The following is a 24656-nucleotide window of genomic DNA, read 5'->3' on the forward strand; positions in this document are numbered from 1 at the left end:
TATGAAAGTTATTGCAAACACCTTCGGGAAGCATACTGTTTCCTGGGGGTGGGGGAATGTTTGGAAGCAACACCACCTGGGGAACCATCTGAGAAGCCAGGAGGCTGAAGAAGCCATGTTGTAAGCAGCCACAATAAAGCTGGAGTTTGTTAATTAACCCTGTCATAGTGAGAACTTATGTGGCAGAAGATCCAGATGCAATGAAGCATAAAACATTCATTACCAATGCATTGAAAACTAAAGTGAATTGAAACATAGAACCAGATAAAACTGTTTACTATAGCAAAGCAGCTCCATTTGCTAAATGGCTAAGCAGAGTAAATGTGAGGTGTATCTATGCAAATACAGCTCCTGAAGTCATTGCCCCCAGTTCATCACTAGATGTGACATGAGAGCTCATTCAGACACTGGCTTACACATCACTGTAGGGTTCTCCCCAAAAGCAGAAGCTTTATTTAATCCATAAACCCAATATTGTATCTTCAACCTATAATTTCTGATTTAACTTCAGGAACTATTTATGGGAGTTCTTTTTTTCCCCTGCCACATCAGATCTCCTTACTCTTTCACATAACACAAGAACCAGCAGTCACCAAATGAAATTAATAGGCAGCAGGTTTAAAACAAACAAAAGGTTTAAAACAAAACAAACTTCTCACAACACACAATCAACCTGTGGAACTCATTGCCACAGGATTGTTGTTAAGACTAAAAGTATAACGGAGTTCAAAAAAGAATTGGATAAGTTCTTGGAAGATAAGTCCTTCAGTGACTAGCCAAAATGGTCACGGATGCAAACCATGCTCTGGTGTCCCTATCCTCCAGAGCTGGGTGTGGACAACAAGCGATGGATCACTCGATGACTGCCTGTTCTGTTCATTCCCTATGAAGCACCAGGTACTGGCCACTGTCAGAAGACAAAAAGAAAAGGAGTACTTGTGGCACCTTAGAGACTAACAAATTTATCTGAGCATAAGCTTTCCTGAGCTACAGCTCACTCAGGATACTGAGAAGATAGACTATTGGTTCATGGACGGCTATGGTCACCCTTCCTCATGGAATTACTCACAGTCCCTGGCCCACAATCTGAGCCTTCTGTCACACAGGGTTTTGGGACAGAAGGCTGTGTGCATCTGGTGATGAGATTAGGACAGGAAAGAATTGTCCGTGAATAGAGTGTTGCTTTATCCAAGGAAGTTTGGCTGGCAGAAAGGTGAGACAGGCATGAAGCATGAGATGGCATTTGTTCAGGAGAATGAGGGAGCAAAACAACACTGGAAGAGGGAGCTATGGGATTGAAAAGAGTGTACTCACCTACAGGTCCTCAGTGCAGAACACTCATTGCTACTGATCTAAGAGTTAATAAAATTAAAGAGGAAAATATAACCCAGCCACTGAATTATAAGCCTTTACAATTAGAAATCCTTTTGAGTCAGCACAACCACAATTACTATGAGCACTGATTATCCAGACTGGTACTATCTTCATATTCTTTAACACAAAAATGCACTTAAACATTTTCTGGTATCTCTTAATGATAAACGTTTACTTACATCTGACCAATTAGGTGTAAATGAAGATCTTTGTATGGGAAAAAAGAATATGTTTAAGCAAGCATGCAGAAATTCCCTCTTTGCTCCAATGGATGTAAAAACCTAAATTGTTCTAATCTGGGAATTCTATAAAAGTTTCTAACTGAAAATTAAGTCTTCAGAAATAGAAGCTAATACTTTTTTTTACTTAACTTCCCCTTTGCTCCTCTTCCATTACACAGCAACATCTTTTCAGTATTCTACACCTTTCCCTTTGCCTTCTGTTCTCTTTCTCTCATTCCCTCTATTCTCTGCCCTTCTCATCTACTTCTTCTCTCCTGACAGATCAAGAAAGCAAGCAATTCAACTCCTATAGCATTAGTAAGTAATCTAGCTAGAAAATGCATTAGATTTGCTTTTGTTTTTGGCTTGTGAAATTCGCTGTGCTGGAGGGAATGTGTATTCCTGTTTTTGTGTCTTTTTGTAACTTAAGGTTTTGCCTAGAGGGATTCTCAGTGTTTTGAATCTGACTGCCTGTGAGATTATCTTCCATTCTAATTTCACAGAGGTGCTTCTTTTACCTTTTTACTTTCTAATAAAGTTTTGTGTCTTTTAAGAGCCTGACTGATTTCTCTATGATCCGAAGAGACAGGGGTTTGGGTCTGTGATCACTTTGTAACCAATTGGTTAGGATATTATTCTCAAGCCTCCCCAAAAAAGGCAGTGTAGGGCTTGGGGGAATATTTTGGGGGAATAGGAACTATAAGTGGTCCTTTCCCTGATTCTTTGTTAAATCACTTGGTGGTGGCAGTGTACCCTCCAAGGACAAAAAGTTTGTGCCTTGGGGAAGTTTTACCCTAAGCTGGTAGAAATAAGCTTAGGGGGTCTTTCATGTGAATCCCTACATCTGTACCCTAGAGTTCAGAGTGAGGAAGGAACCCCTGACATGGTGGCAGAGCGGTGGGATCATTTTTGAACCAAAAGCACAGCAGGATTTTTAAAAGGACACATTTTTCTCTCTGCTTGAAAAACAGGGAGGGTTTTTTAAAGCTGATTAGAGCTGCATGTTCTATCCCTTTGCCTGAAGACAGAGCAGCTGCATAACAAAAAGGATTTTTCTGTTCTCTGGGAACAGCTGGAGGCAAAAGCATCAGATTACAGCACAGCGAATTGGGAATTCACAAGCAGGGTTTTTTTTTCTTTTTAGCTCTCGGGTGAGCTAGGTAAGTGGAAGCTAGGATGGCGAAACACCACACTCAATAGCAATGAGAATTAACTAAATTTGAAGCTGAAGAGTGACAAAAAGAGCATGACAGACAGAAAGCCTTAAAATGCTTGGAATTGGAAGCAGAGGAGAGGAAAGAGGCAAAACACTTGGAAGTAGAGTTAGAGCTGAAGTGCTTAGGTCTGGAAAAGGCTAAGCTGAATCTACCAGCTAACCCTAACAGTCCTTCCCCAACAATCCACAAACAGGAGTGACTACATCCACAGTATGATGAATCTAGTGATATTGCTAAATATTTTCTCACTTTTGAGAGACTGTGCACACTACGTCAAATTCTTGACAATCACAAGATGACCACATTGGTAGCAAAATTGACTGAAAGAGCTCTGTATATATTCAATCAGATGCCTATTGATGATGCTTCTGACTATGGGAAATTTAAGGATTTGGTTTTGAAGCAATTTCAAATTACACTTGAAACTTACAGAGTAAAATTTAGAACCCTTAAGAGAGGGGCTGGACTAAGTAATGTGGCTTATGTAAACCAGATGAAGGATCTGTTTGATAAATGGCTCAAAGGAAGGGATGTAACTAGCTTTGAAGGAATGTGGGATTTGATGATACAGGAGCAGTTCCTGACTATGTCCAATGATGATGCAAAACAGCGGTTATGGGATAAGAAAATGGACTCAGCAGAAAGTCTTGCTTCTTATACGGATCAATACGAGCAGTCCCAGACCACCAGAGAAGCAGGGCAAACCAGAACGAAATTGGTGGAGGAAGGAGAGAGGAACAACCCTTGTCTCAGTTTGAGAGGATACCAGAAGGGAAACCCTCAGACCACACCTCACTAACGGGGGCATCCCAAGACTCCAATTACACCCCAAGGAAAACTCCTGACACCTTATCATTCCACCATCCCATTCTCCAGCAACCCACCTCGCCCCAGTAACCAGTCGGCTGGGCGATGGTTTAAATGTAACGAGCCAGGGCATGTAAAGGCCAACTGCCCCAAGAACCCCAACAGATTACAGTTCATTGCACCGGGGTCACACCGAAGGTCCGAAGGTCCAGATGCCTCCCAGATACCCTCAGAGTGGAGGGAAATTGTGAGTGTGGGCCGGAAGAAGGTTACAGCGTGGAGGGACACCGGAGCACAACTGTTGGCTATCCACGTTTCCTTAGTGGACCCCAACTTAATAGTCCCAGAGGTCCAAGTGACAATTCAATCCTTCAAGTCAAACTCTTTTGACTTGCCTACAGCCAAGTTGCTGGTCCAGTACTAGGGCTGGTTAGGAACATGGACTTTTGCAGTCTATGATGATTATCCCATCCCCATGCTGCTGGGGGAAAACTTGGCCAACCATGTGAAGCTGGCCAGAAAGGTGGGAATGTTCACCCACAGCCAGACTAAGCAAGCTTTTCCACCTATCCCTGTTCCTGAGCCTTCGACCAGGGCCCCGTCTGTGTTACCAGAGACCCAGATGGAGGTGGTGGAACAAGTCCCCTGCCAAGACTGAAACAGCCGTAGTGGAGCCAGTCACAGAAACCGAACCAAAGCCAGTCCCAGAACTGGAACTGGTGAAGCAACCAGCACCAGAACCATTGCCAACACTGAATCCAGCACTTGCAAACCCATCTACAGCTCCAACACCAACACCAGCTCCACCAACGAGCCTGCACTTGCAACAGCAGCAGATAACCCTATACAAAAGGCTCAGCTGGAGACTGAACCCCAACATAGTACACCAGCAGAGAGCAGTTCACAATCAATGGAAACAGCCCCATCACTTGCATTGCTTCCCGAGGGACCAAGCTCAGGTCCACAATCCAGTGAGGAACTGATGTCTCCAGCATCAAGGGAACAGTTCCAGGCTGAACAGGAAGCAGATGAAAGCCTCCAGGGAGCTTGGATGGCAGCATGGAGCAGCCCACCACCTCTCAGCTCTTCTAATTGATCCTGGTTTGTTGTAGAAAGAGGACTTTTATACAAGGAAACTCTTTGATGGACACCAGGAAAACTGGCATCCTCAGAGACAGTTGGTAGTTCCGGGTAAAGCTCTTGAGCTTAGCCCACAACAATCCTAGTGGCTATGCTGGGGTGAACAGAACCAAAGACCATTTGGGGAAGTCCTTCCACTGGGAGGTAATGGGCAAGGATGTTTCTAACTATGTTCGGTCTTGTGAGGTATGCCAAAGAGTGGGAAAACCTCAAGACCAGGTCAAAAGCCCTCTTCAGCCACTCTCCATAATTGAGGTTCTATTTAGCAAGTAGCTGTGGATATTCTGGGTCCCTTTCCGAAAAATACACCCAGAGGAAAGCAGTACATACTGACTTTCATGGATTTTGCCACCCGATGGCCAGAAGCAGTAGCTCTAAGCAATACCAGGGCTAAAAGTGTGTGCCAGGCATTAACAGACATTTTTTGCCAGGGTAGGCTGGCCCTCTGACATCCTGACAGATTCAGGAACTAATTTCCTGGCAGTGACTATGGAAAACCTTTGGAAAGCTCATGGGGTGAATCACTTGATTTCCACCCCTTACCATCATCAAACAAATGGCCTGGTGGAGAAATTTAATGGGACTTTGGGGGCCATGATACGTAAATTCGTAAATGAGCACTCCAATGATTGGGAGCTAGTGTTGCAGCAGTTGCTCTTTGCCTACAGAGCTGACCACATCCCAGTTTAGGGTTTTCACCATTTGAACTTGTGTATGGCCGTGAGGTTAAGGGGCCATTACAGTTGGTGAAGCAGCACCATTCTGGACTTTGTAACCAACCTATAAAACACCCTCTGAACTTCTTTAGCCCTTGCTAAAGAAAACCTAAAAGATGCTAAAAAAGAGCAAAAAGCCTGGTATGATAAACATGCCAGAGAGTGTTCCTTCAAAATAGGGGACCAGGTCATGGTCTTAAATGCGCTCCAGGCCCATAAAATGGAAGTGTCATGGGAAGGGCCATTCACTGTCCAAGAGCACCTGGGAGCTGTTAATTATCTCATAGCATTCCCCACCTCCAACCAAAAGCCTAAGGTGTAGCATATTAATTCTCTAAGCCCTTTTATTCCAGAGAATTAAAGGTTTGTCAGTTTACAGCACAGGGAGGAGATGATGCTGAGTGGCCTGAAGGTGTCTACTACGAAGGGAAAAGTGATGGTGACGTGGAAGAGGTGAACCTTTCCATGTCCCTTGGGCATATGCAGCGACAGCAGATCAAGGAGCTATGCACTAGCTCTGCGCCGATGTTCTCAGCCACCCCAGGATGGACCGAACGGCCATACCACTCCATTGACATAGGTAATGCTCCCCCATTTAAAGCCCAACCTTATCGGGTGTCTCCTCAAGCTAAAACTGCTGTAGAATGGGAGAGCCAGGATATGTTACAGATGGGTGTAATCCGCCCCTCTGGCAGTCCATGGGCATCTCCAGTGGTTCTAGTTCCCAAACCAGATGGGGAGATACGTTTTTGCATGGACTACCGTAAGCTAAATGTGATAACTTGCCCAGACAACTATCCAATGCCACACACAGATGAACTATTGGAGAAACTGGGACATGCCCAGTTCATCTCTACCTTGGACTTAACCAAGGGGTACTGGCAGGTACTGCTAGACGAATCTGCCAAGGAAAGGTGAGCTTCATCACCCATGTTGGGCTGTATGAATTTAATGTACTCCCTTTCGGGCTGCTAAATGCACCCGCCACTTTCCAAAAACTTGTAGATGGTCTCCTAGAGGGATTGAGAGAATATGCCGTCACCTATCTGGAATATGTGGCCATATTTTCTGATTCATGGGCAGAACACCTGGAGCATCTACAACAAGTTTTCAAGAGCATAAGGGAGGCAGGACTAACTGTTAAGGCTGAGAAGTGTCAAATAGGCCTAAACAGAGTGACTTACCTTGGACACCAGGTGGGGAACTATCAACCCCCTACAGGCCAAGGTGGATGATATCCAAAAGTGGCCTGTCCCAAAGTAAAAAAAAAAAAAGTCCAATCCTTCTTAGACTTGGCCAGATATTACAGACGATTTGTACCACACTACAGAAAAATCACCGCCCCACTGATAGATCTAACCAAAAAGAAACAGTCCAATGCAGTTCAGTGGACTGATGAGTATCAGAAGGCCTTTAACGAACTTAAAGCGACACTCATGTCTGATCCTGTGCTAAGGGCCCCAGACATTGACAAATAGTTCCTAGTAACCACAGATGCATCTGAGTGTGGTGGGGGAGCAGTCTTAATGCAGGAAGGACCGAATCAAGAATTCCATCCTGTCATGTTTCTCAGCAAGAAGCTGTCTGAGAGGGAAAGCCACTGGTCAATCAGTGAAAAGGAATGTTATGCCATTGTCTATGCTCTGGAAAAGCTACACCCATATGTTTGGGGATGGTGTTTCCACCTGCAAACCGACCATGCTGCACTAAAGTGGCTTCATACCTCCAAGGGAAATAACTAAAAACTTCTTCGGTGGAGTTTAGCTCTCCAAGATTTTGATTTTGAAATACAACACATTTCAGGAACTTCTAATAAAGTGGCTGATGCACTCTCCCGTGAAAGTTTCCCAGAATCAACTGGTTAAAATCATCCTTGAAATGTAGAAAATATTGTTAGTCTTTATACAGTTAGTAGTATATCTAGAGATGCATGTGTCTTATTAATTCTGTTCTCTCCTAGAGCTCCAGGAAGAAATCACAGCCAGTGTGACACACTATCTGTGATTTGGGGGGTGTGTCATAAAAATAAAGGGAAGGGTAACAAATCTTTCTCTATTCAATGCTATAAAATCCCTCCTGGCCAGAGGCAAAATCCTCTTACCTGTAAAGGGTTAAGAAGCTCAAGTAACCTGGCTTGCACCTGACCAAAATGACCAATCAGGGGACAAGATACTTTCAAATCTGGGGTGGGGGTGGGGGAAAGGATTTGTCTGTCTGTGTGAGGCCTCTGCCAGGGACAGATCAAGGAAGCAAGTAATTCAACTCCTATAGAGTTAGTAAGTAATCTAGCTAGAAAATGCATTAGATTTTCTTTTGTTTTTGGCTTGTGAAATTCGCTGTGCTGGAGGGAATGTGTATTCCCGTTTTTGTGTCTTTTTGTAACTTAAGGTTTTGCCTAGAGGGATTCTCTGTGTTTTGAATCTGACTGCCTGTGAGATTATCTTCCATTCTAATTTCACAGAGGTGCTTCTTTTACCTTTTTTATTTCTAATAAAGTTCTGTTTCTTTTAAGAGCCTGACTGATTTCTCTATGATCTGCAGAGACAGGGTTTTGGGTCTGTGATCGCTTTGTAACCAATTGGTTAGGATATTATTCTCAAGCCTCCCCAGAAAAGGCGGTGTAAGGCTTGGGGGAATATTTTGGGGGTATAGGAACTCCAAGTGGTCCTTTCCCTGGTTCTTTGTTAAATCACTTGGTGGTGGCAGTGTACCCTCCAAGGACAAAAAGTTTGTGCCTTGGGGAAGTTTTACCCTAAGCTGGTCGAAATAAGCTTAGGGGGTCTTTCATGCGGGTCCCTACATCTGTACTCTAGAATTCAGAGTGGGGAAGGAACCCCTGACAACAAGAATGAAAGTTGAAGATAAAACTATGGAGGCCATGAAGCACATGAGTACAGAAGCTTTTCAGAGGAAAAGGTCAGTCTTGGGGAGATGTTGGTCATTTGAGAGCTAACTACAGTTGGTAGTGGTCATTAAAGAGGAAATTTACTGAAAGTGTATATAGGGTTTATGAGCTTCTAATGCACATGAGGAACAATAATTCAGACTGTTTTTAATTAATCCATAAAAATGATGGCAAGGTCGAAAGACACACAAATCTACTAAAGCAAGATAGTTTGGAAGTAAATTGACACTATATTCTGTGAGGATCTGAGTCAGGGTCTCCTAAATAAAGGTAAACTAGGGGAACAGCTTTATTCCATCTAGAAACACCATTGAATTAATGGAGCTATGAGATGTACATCAGCTGAGGAAGTGACATAAACTACTCTAAACTGTTGTATAGTTGTGTTATGTGACGTTAAACACTAGCTGTGTTTCACCTCTCAGGTGGCTACCTTTCAGTGTTGGGTGAAATGAGTTGATATTGAATAGCAGTTAGTGAAGTTTGTAAAGAATTTTGATATGAAAGGCTCTATTTAAGATCATTATCAGTACTGGAAGAAGGGCTAGTTTCACATTAATTTCTAACCTATCTGAAACCAAGCAGCACTGGAAATCTCCAAAGCAAGCTTGATCTCACTAACTTTCCAGCTCAATTTACTGTCCAAGATAAGCTCCAGATAAATATCCAACCCTCTTAACCTTTATCCTTCTCCAGCTGGGTCACATACTATACTTTTTGGGACTCACTCCTATATTTGTTCTTGCTTTTAATGATTTATGTCTTAACCTTAATAATATGTTGCTGTACTTGATCAGATGCAGGCTTGGCAGAATTTGATTTTATAATTTTATTATTTCCACAGATAGTATCAGTGTTCATTTAAGCATTTTTATTGTTTTTTTTTTAATTTTCACAGTTGTAAGAATTACAAGGGGGGGAGAAAATGGGGAGGCAGACAATAATCATTTAATTACAGTAGACATTGAGATATAAAAAAGTTAAAATTTTATAACCACTAAAGCATAAATTGTCAACATCATATGACTAAATATACAAAGTAAACATCCTTATGTTCAAATCTAATTAGATCTCAAGCAGCATTTTAAAAACAATTCCTATCTATACATTTAGATTGTTATTGAGGAAATATTTTGTCAGTTTGTGTGTGTTCAATAAAATCAACATTTACTGACATTTACAAATAAAAAATCAAATCCTTCCAAATCTAGCCATAATTATCAATTACATTGTTTTATGTATCATTAGTTTTATATTTGAATTCAATCCCTGACAGAGACTCCTCAAATCTCTGTTTGGCACCAGTCCTCATAAATGTAATTTTCAGTTCTCCTCTTCAGAAAAAGAGTTCTCTTTTCAGCAGCAGAAAGAGCCCAGTAGTTCAGAGCCATGCCAGCAGCAAATTACTAATCCACCCACACTGCCAGCTCAGTCATGCTTGTCAGCTTGTTGAGGGTAGAACCAAGGCTCCACCCACTCCCCACCTCTTCATGGATGCTATGTTGGAGCATAAGTGTGAGACTTATTTCCCCTCTGTGCAGCCATGCAGTCCACTTTCTCATGTAGCCCTGTGTTTAATGCCAAATACGAATTCATCAGGAGAACAACAATATCTTTGGCAAATGAGCTTATTTTCTAAGAATTGCAGTATAAACTGAAGCTTCCTGAATGACACTTTAGGATAAGAATACTATTCTTCTGATGGAAAGAGCGTATTTCAAACCTACCATAGTGTGTTTTTTTTTCTTTTTAATATGTTGAATCTACTTTCCATACATGCCAAACTGGGCCCAAAACTTTGTGTTAGAGATGGTTGAATTCTAATTATTGTATATGGTAAATGACAAATTTTGCCAGTTTTTATCCATTTCTGGAATTTATTCCAGAGCTTTGTTTTGGATAGGGGGACAGGGGTGGGAGGTTGGGGTTTTCGCTTTATTTGACCAAATCTATAGTTTGGTTGAATACATTATTAGTAATATTTGATCCGAAAGCTTGTTCAAGTAATTGTATTGAATGAATATTTTGTAGAATATACAGCAAACTCAGTGTTGTGGGTTGATGCTTATGTTTCAAAGTATGAGTATCTTACAGATTTGTCTTTCAGAGAGAGAAATGATGCCTTGCATTTAGGATCCAATCAACATATCTGAGGAGAGAAATGTAAACTGTATTTTGATTGGTTGCATTTTGTTTTTACAGACTATTGTATTTTATTCTTCTAGACACCATCCTGCCATCATATCCACTAATATGAAATCAGTGGAGCTCTGTTCAGGAGCAGAGGCTCATGTTAATTGCAGGATCTGAGCCCTAATTCTCATATATGCACACATATAGTTGTTTAGTTTACTTTAGGCAAGAAGGTATTGATTATGAATTGTCTCTACATCATCTTTTTTTTAACTCTCTAAAAGCTAACCAATTTTTTGGACTGGAGGGATGCCTGGAAATTCTCACAGCTATTTCTTGAAAACTATGGCCTGAAATAAGCCATCTGTAATAAAGTCAAAATGAACAGTTGTCAATATATCATTCTTGACAGTTCTTACTAAAGAAGTCATAATGAAGAAACCTATCAGTTTTTTAAGCCATGAATCACAGATAATTGTGATAAATCTATCAGGGACTATTTGAGATATTGGATTCCCAGGCAGTGGAGCATTTCCTGTGAAGCTCTAATTTCATATAATTATTTGTGTATGTTATATTTATGATCATACTATATTTGTGTGAATTTCCCTGGGGTATAGCATAATGTGGTGTGAAGATCAAAAACTAAACATTAAATAAAGATAGAATTGATTGTAATATTATTCAAATATATTAATTTTCTCTTCCATCATCAACTTTATGCTGTATAAATAGAAGATTTTTTATTGTGCTTTCTTTAAAAGAGAAGTTCCTTCTCTTCTCTTCATTATTCTTCAAATGAAAAATGGGAAATATGCTCTTTTTAACATAAGTAGTGATTCTTTTGGGGAATGTAAAACATGACAGGGTTTTTTTTTTTAATAATATCACTAAAATAAAGAGAAGGATTGATTCAATTGTGTTCTGACTAAATCACAACTCCAACAATCAGAGTTAAACCATGTAAGTGAACTTTCCTAGGGGTTTTAGAAATTCTTTGAGCTAGATTGTCACAGACCCTACTCCTAGGAAGCAGTGATTCTGAAAAAAGATTTTGGTGTTGTGAGGGGACAATCAGCAAAACATAGCTCCTAGTGAAATTCGGTGGCCAAATGGGCTACTGTGATCCTGGGCTGCATAAACAGGGGAAAATGGATTAGGAGTAGAGAGGTTATTTTTCCTCTGTATTTGTAACTGGTGTGGCTACTGCTGCATTACTGTGTCCAGATCTGGGGCCCACAATTCAAGAGGGATGTTGATAAATTGGAGGCGATTCGGAGAAAATCCACAAGAATGATTAAAGATTAGAAAACTTGCCTTGCAGCACTGGTTTTTAAACTTTGGGATGCAGATGCAAGGACCTGTCTTCTTCGGCCCCCTGCTTCAGCCCCTGCTGCTTCTATCAGGCTGGGAAAACAAGGAGGTGAGAGGGATGAGAAGTGAGGCCTCTCCCTGAACAGGAATTCTGTGTGTGTGTGTGAGAGAGAGAGAGAGAGAGAGAGAGAGAGGAGGGCATTCTAGCTCACTTGACTCTCTAGAGGCTGGTGCACCTGTGATCTCTTGGCAGAGAGTTCCTCTGTGCCCACACAGGCTCTTGCGCATGCATGGTGGGGATCATGCCAGGGCCTGAGGAGTCTGTGGACTGTGAGTGATTTTGAGGGGCTGAGGGTTGCAGCGTGTGTGCACAAGGAGAGGGGCACAGTATGGCTTTCTGTGCCCTGCAGAGGCTACCACCTGGAGAATGTCCTGGGCAGAGGATGCTTGTGGCTCAGGGAGCAGTGTGGTGCCCTTGTCAGGATGGACTCCCATATCCCATACATCTATGGAAATATTGTTTCTTAGAAAGAGGGGACATGATTCTCTGAAGGGGAACATAGCAGAAAAAGTTAAGGAACCTCTGCCTTACAGTAATAGACTCAAGGAGCTCAATCTATTTATCTTAAAAAAGAGAAGGTTAGGGGGTGACTTGATTACAGTTTATGAGTACCTACATGGGGAACAAATATTTGATAATGGGCTCTTCAATCTAGCAGAAAAATGTATAACCCAATCTAGAAATAAGGCATAAAATGTTTAATAGTGAGAATAATTAACCATTGGAGCAATTTACTAGTGGTTGCAGTGGATTCTTTATTACTGGCGATTTTTAAATCCAGATTGGATTTTTTTTTCTCTAAAGGATATGGTCTAGAAATTATTCCGGAGAAGTTCTATGGCCTGTGTTATAAAGGAGGTCAGACTAAGTGATCACAACGGTCCCTTTTGGCCTTGGAATCTATGAATCATTCCTCTGACCTGATGATGTCACTTTGAGGAGGATCAGAAACATTCTTTGCCCAGAGCCTGTGTGATGGAGCTGTCTGGGCTCTGCTTTTTGCTGACCTCATGAAACCATTTGCTAAATAATGTATGTGACATTCTTTAAAAAATCGTTCAGTCTTTTGTTTCTTTATTTGCAAAGGAGAGATAAAGGATGACAATGACAATATTCTTCCCCTCTGGGAGAGATTTATGTCTTGAAATTTTGTTTTCCATTAACTTTTGTGTTCCTGTTCTCTTAATGAATGAGTCTACAGCACTGGACATTTACTGCATCCTGTCTCAACGGAATTTCAGCCCAAGCACAGTAGTGGAACATGTTTGGTAGGATTTTCTATTAATACAGCCTTTCCATGAATAATCAATTCCTCTAACAATTTCCCTGTTGAGCCAAATCCTCCTTTAAATATTTCCTTAGAATCAATTGCAATCACTTTAAATCAAATGGAACAGAAGTGGGATTAATGATGTGAATCAGTTGGTATTCTAGACACTAAGGACTAGATCCACAAAGGGGTCTTAGGCTCATCATTGCCATGCGTAATATTTAAGTACCCTACTAGCTAGTGGAATTTACATCCCTGTGCCCAGGCTCTATACACAAGTCATTGGGAGAATTAGGCTTTCACAGACGCAAACATACTGAGTGGGGAGTGGCTCAGACTAGCCAGTAGTAAATGCCAAGGAGATGGATGTAGCCTAAGCCTTGGCCCTGAAAGGAAGATAGGCATCTAATTATGAACTGGAGAGACGCACCTCCTTTTATTCAGGATTCACAACCATGAAACTTCTCCTGGAGCTAGGGGCTTAAGCCAAGTCAATCTCTTATTGGTGTGGAATAGAAACCAGGAGGAGGATCCCCATCTTATATCTATATAAGAGTACTCACCCAAGATGTGCAAGTCCTTTGTTCAAGTCCTCACTTTGCCTGAGCTGGAGCAGTGATTTGACCCAGGTTTCCCACCTCTCAAGCAAATGCCCTAACCTCTAAGTTATAGGATATTCTGCTCTGTGTCTCTCAATCTTTCCTTTTGAAGCTGTTCCACTTTGTATGAATTAAGGAGGACACCACCTCCTCATCTCCTTTATGCAGGGCCCAGTTTCGTACGTGGCCTCTGAAAACACCTCCCAGATTGGGCCCTGCAGGTAGGCAGAGGAATACCTAATTTGAGGCTCCTGCTGGAGTTTAGCTCAGTGCCATCAGGATTTAGATGGGTTTAGATGGGTTTTCATACGCCTCCTAGCAGAAATTTTGTCACCTAAAGGAATTTAAATGCCTACAGAGTTCCATGGCCACTGACTGGGAATTTTGAAGATCCAAATTTTGGACATAAAGTGGTAGTTAATTGTCCAAATTCCACTGTGGGTCTAGGCCCAATGGTCTGATCTGCAAACATGTACACGTAGGTGTGGTGCTTAGTACGGGGAGTCGTTCCACTAAAGTTAGTGGGACTTAGTATTATATCTACTAGTGTTTGCAGGTAATGCATTAGATGTAATATAGTTGGATTTTAGTAAATCATTTGTTAGGGGATCTCACAATGTCTAGCTTTAAAAATGAATTTAAATTAGCTTGGATAGATATGCTGTCATGTGGACTAGAACCTGATTATAAGCAATATTAAAGGACAAGATGGGGATATGTTCAGTGGGGCATACCAGAAATTTGTATTAATTCTGTTAGATTTGCTTTTAAACAGGGATAGAACCTTTTAAGGGGGATTTGTTTTAGGATCATTTAACATCTTCACTATTAATAATGGCTGGATCTGTGCCTTTAAGGCACAGTCCACTGTAAATACTGCAGAGTCACATCACCTCAGGGGACATTTCAGGAAGCACAATGCCTCTTAGAACTCAGTGGAAGTATTGGGGGACAGTAATTTGTTACAGCCAAAAACTTCATTGGCTCCCACACATTGGTGCATTACTCTGGATGGGGCTGCTCTATGGGTGGCCCTTATGTGAGTTTGAATAACATTAGAGGGGTGGCTCCTTCCTTCCTTCTTCTACTTGGTGTGGCTACATTAAAGAGAGCACAATCTAGCTCAAAAATAACAACACATGCAAATGGATTTTTCAAGATGGAGCCAAAACCCTAGTGGAACCATTTTCAGTAAAGGCAAAACTTCAGGGGCAAAAAATCAAGCAAAATGAAATGGTGGAAATATTGATAGGAAAAAAAAGTCACCATTTCACAGATTATATTGGTTTTCAAGTGGGGAATTGAAATATTGTCCAAAGATAAACTATTAATGCACAAATATAGAGATTTGACTGATTGCATATATTTATATCTTCACAATTTTATTTTCTGTTTAAATTAAATACAACCTACAGCATTATAGAATACACTATTCACATTCATTGGTATCAGCTGAGTAATGCTGTGATAACTCATAGTTTCAGCTATGTAAATGTATTCTTAAATTTAAATCACTTTATATATATGAAATATATATATATTAGAAGGACACAAATTTCACTGAAGTGTAGCCAATTCAGAAATTGCTTTCTTTGCGTCTCCTTGTGTTGAATCTCTCCATTCCTTACTGAATCCTGCCATGTTCATGGGCCTTTCTCCTGTAAGATTTGTAGTTCTTATAATTTTCTTTCTCTCTCTCTCTCTCTTTCTCTCTTTGGATTCTTTATCACAATGTTTCGCTGTGATAAATTTTCTTTGTTTCTCCTACCTGGTTGTCTCTCTCTAATGTTGTTCAGCAAGAATCACTCTGCAATTTGACATAAGTCATGTTAGATTTTCTTTTGAGGGGGGAGACCTGACTTTTTTGTTGTTGGTACTTATTCAGATTCTTAATATTAATATAAGGTTTTGTTAAAGTGAGCCTGTTATCGCTTACAGTACATCTAGGCTCAGATATGGGTGCTTTATTTTCCAATGACTATTTTCCTTTTGATCTATGTTAATTTTCTTATACTTTGTTCATTGTTTCAGGTGTTCAGGTTTTTTTCACAGTAATTTCAGTTATATTTTCTTTATCTGATTTGTACTACAGTATATAATTGGATTCGTGGACTCGAAGAATTTGCGTAATTAATCATTCCTTAGCCTGCTAATGCTTTAACACAAAATAGTTACATAAAACATATATGAGATTCATTTCCCACTTATAAGAACAAAGATTTTTTTATACCTGAACTAACATCACCTTGATTTACTTGATTGAGTACTTCTCCCCAAGAATAATAGATTTTCTTGGATAAAATCTGACATTTAAGCAAATTGGATCTGGGCAAATGGCTTCTTACTTCTTTAATTCAGCTACTGTAAATAATACATTACTATTTGATTGCATCCAAATAATTATGGTCATGTGCAGAGAGCCATTCAGGCCACATCTATAACATTATAAACTTTTCTGAGTGTAATGTTATATTGAGAATATTTCTAAATAAAAAAAAAGATTACCAGTGTAGCTATCTGCAGAGGTTATGAATTATATAAATGTTGTCATTGTATTCATTACAGCAAAGACACTCAACTTTAGTTTCACCAGCACCATGCATTTTTTTCTCCTGTGACCTCAGCTCTCAGAATCCTTTGTACCCCATAACCCAAAATGATTTGCACTGTTTCAATCTTCCAAGAAACTCCAAAACATTCTTTTATAAAAGTTAAATTTGCCATAATTAAGAAATCATGTAGACAAATAGAAGATAATAAGGTGATAAGTAACAGTCAGCATAGATTTGTCAAGAACAAATTGTATCAAACCAACCTAATAGCTTTCTTTGAGAGAGTAACAAGCTTTGTGGATAGGGAGGAAGTAGTAGATGTAGTATAGTTTGACTTTAGTAAGGCTTTTGATACTGTCTCTCATGCCGTTCTCATAAACAAACTGAGGAAATACAACCTAGATAGAGCTAATATAGGATGGGTACATAACTGCTTGGAAAACAGTTCCCAGAGAGTAGTTATCAGTAGTTCACAATCAACCTAGAAGGGCATACCAAGGGATAAGCTCTCAGTCCGGTTCTGTTCAATAATTTCATCAATGATTTAGATAATGGCATAGAGCAGTGGTGGGCAACCTGCGGCCCATGGGCCGCATGCGGCCCATTAAGGCAATCTGATTGCGGGCCTTGGGATAGTTTGCTGACATTGACCATCTGTAGGCATGGCCTTCTACAGCTCCAAGTGGCTGTAGTTTGCTGTTCCCAGCCAATTGGATCTGTGAGAACCGGCAGCCAACATGTCCCTGCAGCCTGCTGCTTCCCACAGCTACAATTGGTCACTGGGAGCTGCAGGGAGCCATGGCTGAGGATGGTCTACATCAGCAAACTGTCTCATGGCCCGCAATCAGATTACCTTGATGGGGTGCATGCAGCCTGTGGGCCACGGGTTGCCCACCACTGGCATAGAGAGTACACTTAAAAGTTTGTGGACAATATCAAGAAGGGAGGGGTTGCAAGTACTTTGGAGGATAGGATTAAAATTAAAAATGATTGGGACAAACTGGAGAAATGGTCTGATGTAAATAGCATGAAATTCAATAAGGACAAATGCAAAGTACTCCTCTTGGGAAGGAACAATCAGTTACACACATACAAAATGGGAAATGACTGCCTAGGAAGGAGTACTGCAGAAAAGGATCTGGGGGGGTCACAGTGGATCACAAGCTAAATATGAGCCAATAGTATAACACTATTGCAAAAAAAGCAAACATCATTTTGGGGTGTATAAGCAGGAGTGTTGTAAGCAGGACATTAGAAGTAATTCTTCCACTCTACTCCACATTGATTAGGCCTCAGCTGGAGTATTGTGTCCAATTCTAGGTGCCACATTTAAGGAAAGATGTGGACAAACTGGAGAAAATCCAGAGAAGAGCAACAAAGATGATTAAAGGTCTAGAAAACATGACCTATGAGGGAAGATTGAAAAAAATGGGTTTGTTTAGTCTGGAGAAGAGAAGACTGAGGGGGGACATTATAACAGTTTTCCAGTGCAGAAAAGGTTGTTACAAGGAAGAGAGAAAAATTGTTCTCCTTAACCTTTGAAGATAGGACAAGAAGCAATGAGCTTAAAGTTCAGCAAGGACATTTAGGTTGGACATTAGGAGAAATGTTCTAACTGTCAAGGGGATTAAGCATTGGAACAAATTGCCTAGTGAGATTGTGGAATCTCTGTCGCTGGAGATTTTTAAGAGCAGGTTAGACAAACACCTTCCAGGGATGGTCCAGATAATAATTAGTCCTGCCTTGAGAACAACGGACTAAATTTAGAAGACCTTTTGAGATCCTTTCCAGTCCTATGATTCGATGTCTTTATGATTCTATGATATATAAACTAAGTAGGCATGTTCAGAACAGAGATAAGTGTGATAATTTCATGTTTAAAAGATATATACTTTTTTATTGGAATTTTCCCAAACTGTACATTTCCTAATGTTATATATTTTATAAACCTTATTACTGCAGCCATATACATATAAAGTCATTCAACATCAGTGTAGAAAACTGGGAGGCATGCAAAGAATCCTGTCCAATCTGGAGGGAATATTTGACACTGGGTGTAGCTCAACACAAAGCAGCTTTGATCCAAAGGATGAAAGCAAAGCGAGAAAGAAGAAAGCTGTGTGGTATTCTTGGACTCCAACTCAGATAACACATGGATCTGTGAAATTTGTAACAAGCTGTGTCTCTCCTGAATTAGGCTTGTCAGCCATAAGCAGATTCATTAGGCACCTGACTAGACCTTTTACACGTGCACAATGATCCAGTGGATTGACGGTAGCCTTCTAGTATATTGGGAAGGTTATCATTGCAACCTGATTTTTATTCCTGTGAAGCTTATATTCTGTTCAAAATATTTCCTTCCAAAGTGAACAGCTTCATGACCCACCTTTGAGCTGTGACCCCAAGTGGACAGTCACTTAATTAGAAAATAATAAATAATAGGAAAAGATTTGAGAGGCGACATGATTGAAGGATATATAGCTAGGAGGAGCACAGGGAAAGTGCTATGTGAGTGTTTCCACTAAAGAAAAGGAGAACTGGGTGTGACTGTGTCCTCTATTCAAGAGAATGGTTCACAATGGAGCTTATAGAGTAGTGGAGCCAAGATTTATAGGCAACCTGGTTATGTATAGACAGCCTTTTTCTTGGTAGATATTGCGGTTTTTTGGCTAGAGTTATAAAAATATTGGGTAACGTTCTCTGCTGAGCTATTAAGAAGCACAAACATAGAACTCATACCACAGAGGAAGGGGGTGGCTAACACAACTTTAAGCAATCTTTGCATGCTCCCCATCCCAGGCTGCTCAGGAACCCCTAGTTTCACATTGACCTGGGGGCTTCTCGATGTTAATGCAGTCTTCCTGGAGCTGCCCTCAGGGCTGCAGTGCTACTCAGAATGTTTGCAGCCCTGTGTGCTGCAGTCAAACCCCCACCATACCTCTCATTCCCTCAGCCCCACTCCATGGCATGCCACAAAGACAGGGCGTGATACACTGACTCACAGAACCTGAAAAATTATTTCAGGCAAGCTTGGAAAGGAACAGTTGTGAAGTGAAAACTTGCTAAAAGGTCATACACATAAGGTTATGATAAGCAGTAATGTATCAAGTTCGGGGAATCTTTAGTGAATCATGAGAATCGTTGTTAGAACCAGTGTAACAGGAAAAATGTACGATGTTCCTCTGACAGAGAGCTGCAAGTTAAAACCAGCAACTACAAAGATTAGAGGGATGAAGAAACTGACTTTTGAGGAAAGATTAAAAGAACTAAATATGTATAAATTGGGTATGTGACAACTGAGTAGGTCATGGTATTCTACAAATATTTAAAGGCTATTAACATGAAGAATGGGGAACTATTAGTGTGGTACATGGAAGAATAACTAGAAGAGAAGAGAACATTATACTTTATATGAGGAAATACTTGCTGACAGTGAGATATACTTGGCTATGCAATATTCTTTCAAGGGAACGGGTGGAAGCCTTGTCACTTGGGATTTTTAAAAATAGTCTGGACAAAAGACTAAAAAATGTTCTTAGAAAACAATCTTTCATTAGATTGGATGATGTAATAGGCCTTTCTTGTCTCTAACTTCTAAGATACCTTTTAATTTCTGTTTGAATGCCTAGGATAAATTATGGATAACCTTTCAGAAGTCCTCTACGAGAGTGATGTCATTTTACACTGACATTCTAACAGATTTAGAGCAGTATCATAAGGCTCACGTATGCTACAATTCTTACTAAAATCTGTTAATTGAATCCTTACCTCCCTTTCCCACTTTGCTCTGGGCATCCCCACAGAATTTCTAAGCTGTCAGTCAGATAGATGTATAATTTGTGAATTATTTAGAAATTGGGAAATAGAGGGCCGAAAAACAAATTTAAAAGGAATCATCTTGTGAATTAGTAATTGCTTAATTCCTATTTGAGTAATGAAACAATGTAACTGGAAAGCTAAATATTCTGGGGAGATCAGGAAGTGACAATATAGATTATATTTGGTCTTGTTTGAGAGGGAAGTAAGTGGCACTGCTAAGCAATTTTCTGCTGAAGTAAGCACTTACTCATTTTACTCTGATCATTCATTTTCATCTCTCTGTCTCTCTGGTTGGAATGTCAGAAGGATCCATTACACAGAAGGATCCAAATGGAAGTGAAAGAGACTTGAAGAGAAGACATGGAAGAGACTTTAACATTGGAACAGATCATTTTCCAAGTGCAAATCGTAATGCAAAGAGACAATGAGAGACCAATAGTCCTCTTGTGTCTCTTAAATATAATGCATGTTGAAAAGTGAGTTCCAACCATTTTCTTATTTCAAACCAGTGATACTTTGGGGGAATTTGTCATGTGGTGACTTAGCTGTCACCATGGTTTTGTAAAAGAAATACACTACGAAGCCGTGGCTCTTTCCCTTCTCTACCTGCTTTGAGCAGGGGGTTGGACTATATGACCTCCTGAGGTTCCTTCCAACCCTGATATTCTATGATTCTATGAAAAATCTCAGGTGCGCTCTCTGCCTTCCTTTGTCCCCCTTATCTCCAGTTTTTGAGCATCCAGTTTGTCAACCAGGAACTGAAATTTCCCATGGAAAACAGATGCTTTCAGTAAAAAAAATAAAGTATTTAATTGAAAACCCAATTTTCCATCAAAATGTTTTGATAGAAATTTTTTCATCAGCCTTATTTTACACCTCTCTGTGGGAGGAGACCAATATCCCAATCCTTCTGTTCCAGAGGTTTAGGCTTGCAGCCACCTTGCACTTCACTGGTTTCAGAGTAGCAGCCGTGTTAGTCTGTATTCGCAAAAAGAAAAGGAGTACTTGTGGCACCTTAGAGACTAACAAATTGCACTTCACTGTGATTATCCCAAAACAGGTCTCATTAAGTCCAGCCCTGCTCTTTGCTTTCTCTCCGAAGCCACTGACAGTGTTTCACCCGTGATCACACAGATGTTTCAAAGCAGAGTACATTTGTTTAAGGACAAGAGTATAAGGGGAAAAAATATATATAGAACAGCAACAGGATCTAAACTCTTTACCAGTAGCTCTTGATAATCCTTTTGAGACCTTGGAGGATTCTAGTCTGTCCAAACCATCATCAGGGTTGGGTCCTCCCCTGTCAAGCTCAAGCTCTCCCTTTATTCCCCTAACCCTTTCTTTGTGTCTTGCATATCTCTTGGGACCTTTCTGAACCAGTATATGCAAACCAGCCCAAGGGCCTATACTTCTCCAGAGCTGTTTTCAGTCCCAGGGCTGACGTAATTACCCCACTCACCCAATACCATTTTTAGTTCCTGAAGGATCTGTGGTAACCCTCCCACATGGTGTAGAATGCAATCTCAATACAGTGGTCTCAAAATATGCCTATGTTTGTCCTATTTGTCACAGATCCACATGTAAAATTAGAGATAGTTCCACTGGTGAAGATATAATAACTACCAGCCTTTCCCCAAGCTTAGATCAAGCTCTGTTCTAAGTTAATTGTAAGCCATTTTAAAAATCTAAATGTAGATGGAAAAATACAACCCTTCATCAAAATTCTCTATATGCAGGGCTTCACAGCTAAGGACCTGACCCCAAGGCCGTTCAAAGTCAATAGAGCTCTGCTGATTTACAGAAGCTGAATTTTTGAGTCCTTATCTTATACAGTTTCCTTTATGTGTATATTCCACCCTAGAATATTTTTCAAGCCAAAAAAACACTAGATTCATGATCTCAGGGGCCCAGCACAGAGTATAGCACAGCTCTTAGTCTCTGTAGGAAGGGATTTTGGTGAAGGCACTTTCATTTTCAAGGCTTATTTATTCTTTAGCTTCAACTGAGCTATGCTAATTTAACCCAATTTAGGAACCTGACCACAGGACTTTTAACCTAGAAATGCTAATTCCCAGCATAGAGGCTGCTCAGCGTTCTGAACAGTATAATTTTATCTGTGAAGGACTTCGAGAGGAATCCTCACAAGGAGCCAGACCCATGCTGAAAGTTCACAGAGAGAGGAAGTCATGGTAAGGTACTAGCTATGTGTTATCTCGATTGGAGTTCATGCAGGAAGAGACGCAAAGCATCCTCTTAGGAGTCACAGGAAGGGAGATCCTGAGAGAGTGAAAGGTTCTCTAGGGATTACAGATAGCCTTGAGGAAGTTGGGGTTCATAGAATCTGGGGAACTGTTAGGGAGGTGAATGGATTTTGTAAGGAGGTAGGGAAACATGTTAGAAGTGGTAGGGCAGTAATGGAGACAAGGAGACCTGGGAATTTCAGGGAGTTATTCAGAGAGGGACATTGGGCATCAAAAATTAAGTATTTAATAAATGTCTATATATTTTATTACTCATGTAAACTTTATTCAATCTTATAATTTTTCAACTTCTCTTATCACTGTTCAAAAAGCTATATGGACCATCTTGCTGCCCATTTTTAAAACATGTTTTGACCTTTTGAGTTGTACATCAGGAAGACAATAATATTAAAATTGGGCTTGGGGTTTTTGAGACGAGCTCTGAAGTTCATATTCTGAAGATCATACAGTGATCCCACATTTAAGCTTTGCTTAGAAGTGCAAAGGCAGCTTGTTTGGGGAGACTAATCCCATAGAGTCCACTGAATATATTTTATTCTGGGAAGCGTCCAATATGTTTTTTTACAGAGGAGGTCCATCGCTTTATATTAGAGCCATTAATGAGACTAACAAAGTCCTTTATAGAAGAAGATGCCAAAAGACAGATATCTTGATCAGATAGAATACTCTTATGACAGCATGTTGTCATAGTGTCTCTGTTTTATGCTAAACATAGGATTAATATCCATGGATATTAGGTTGCAATTTTCTAGCCAAAGTGGTTGGAAACAGAATAATGTAGTTTCATTTAGGAGATTTATGTAATTTAAAATCCATGGCTGTTTTATCATTTGATTCTTTAAAGTGTGCTAAGAGCTTTACAAAATAAATAGGAAAAACTTGCCCAGTTCTTAAAGAGATTAGCCATCAGAAAGTAGACAAACCAATCCCAAGTGAGGTTTTCTTTTCTAAACAAACTCAACCCTTAATGTTTATTTTCAGATATTTACAATCTGATGAATTCTAGGTTATCAGTTCAGGACCTTCACTGTGTTGTTGGCAATTAGGAGAAAGCAACTAAGCACATTAGTTGACTTTCACCCAGTACTGAGAGCATATGCAAATATAAGTGACCACAAATGTAATATGCTGGTTGAGGTGTGAGTACAGCCGCCACATGCAGGGTTCCTATCCTCTTGTGTTCCTATCCTCCTCTAGGAGACTGGACTTTATGCTGGCTCTCAGAAGGCTGTCATGAAGGTCAGCAGGGCAACTGGCTGGACTACTTGATCCAAAAATCACACTGATTCAGAGACCCATAGGCCAAAGTAGCATCTGCACAGGTACTGTGCTGGAAGCCCACACCGACACTGGGTTGGAGGATTAAATTTTATCCTTATGCACTTCATGAGGGGTTTATTCAGGAGATGTACATTTTGCATTTAATCATTAGGAGTATTACGCTTAGTTCTTCAAATATTGGTTCCATGTTTGTAACCCTTTTCTGACCAACTACTTCACACAAGGCATTTATCTCAGCATTTCCCAAACTGTCATCTGTGGGCTTCGGGTGCTGTGCAGAGAGCTGGCAACTCATGTGGAGCTGGCTTCTCCTCCTTGCTTCCTATTTCTTCTACAGCAGGGGTAACAAGCTGATTCTGTTCAAAATAAGGAATTCCATTTTTACTTGTGGTCCATGGGCCCAGGAATAATCAGATTCCCCTTCCACAGAATAACTGACATTCTGAGATATAAGACAAGTATAACTGTTTTTCATTACTTTTCACAATTATGTCCAACTTATCTCATCTACTCTTACAGGATGAAAGTCCAGTGGATTTCTCCACTAGAGCTGCATGTGCTGCTTCTGTAGCATTATTATCTCTCCCTATGTGTAAAGGTTGAGCTGGAAGGAGATAAAGTCTCTGAGCATAGCCCCCCCCATCACCCCACCCAGAACTCAGCACAAGATGGAATTAGTATTAACTTTTGTGCATTTTCAATCAATGCTGTTGAACAACCCAAGATGAAATCTGGGGTAAGTAGCTGACAGGGAAGACTTAGCTAGTCTATTAGGTAGCTGGAGGAGGTAAGAAAAAGCCAAGAGGTAATGAAGAGGCAACAAAGTCTCTAAATGGTAAGTCCAACTCCAACATGAGATAATCAGTCCTTCTATTGATTTAAATGGGAATTTAGCCAGTCTTTCTCTTTGAGTGATCTTGGAAGGCTCGGGCTTGACCCCTGTTTGTTTCAAGGCAAGAGAAGAAACAAGGCAGAAGAAATTCTAG

At 40.4% G+C, this 24656-nt stretch overlaps 1 long non-coding RNA gene across 1 annotated transcript; it reads right to left on the minus strand.

The window, feature by feature from the left end:
* Positions 1-1761: 1761 nt before the first annotated feature.
* LOC122459653 lies at positions 1762-23817 on the minus strand. The gene is made up of 3 exons (XR_006280475.1): positions 23802-23817; positions 11875-11881; positions 1762-1870 (listed from the first exon to the last, which is right to left on the minus strand). It is a non-coding gene; the product is annotated as an uncharacterized LOC122459653 (long non-coding RNA).
* Between the last annotated feature and the right edge of the window lie 839 nt (positions 23818-24656).

The sequence above is a fragment of the Dermochelys coriacea genome, chromosome 3 (assembly GCF_009764565.3).
Source record: "Dermochelys coriacea isolate rDerCor1 chromosome 3, rDerCor1.pri.v4, whole genome shotgun sequence".
Lineage (NCBI taxonomy): Eukaryota > Metazoa > Chordata > Testudines > Dermochelyidae > Dermochelys > Dermochelys coriacea.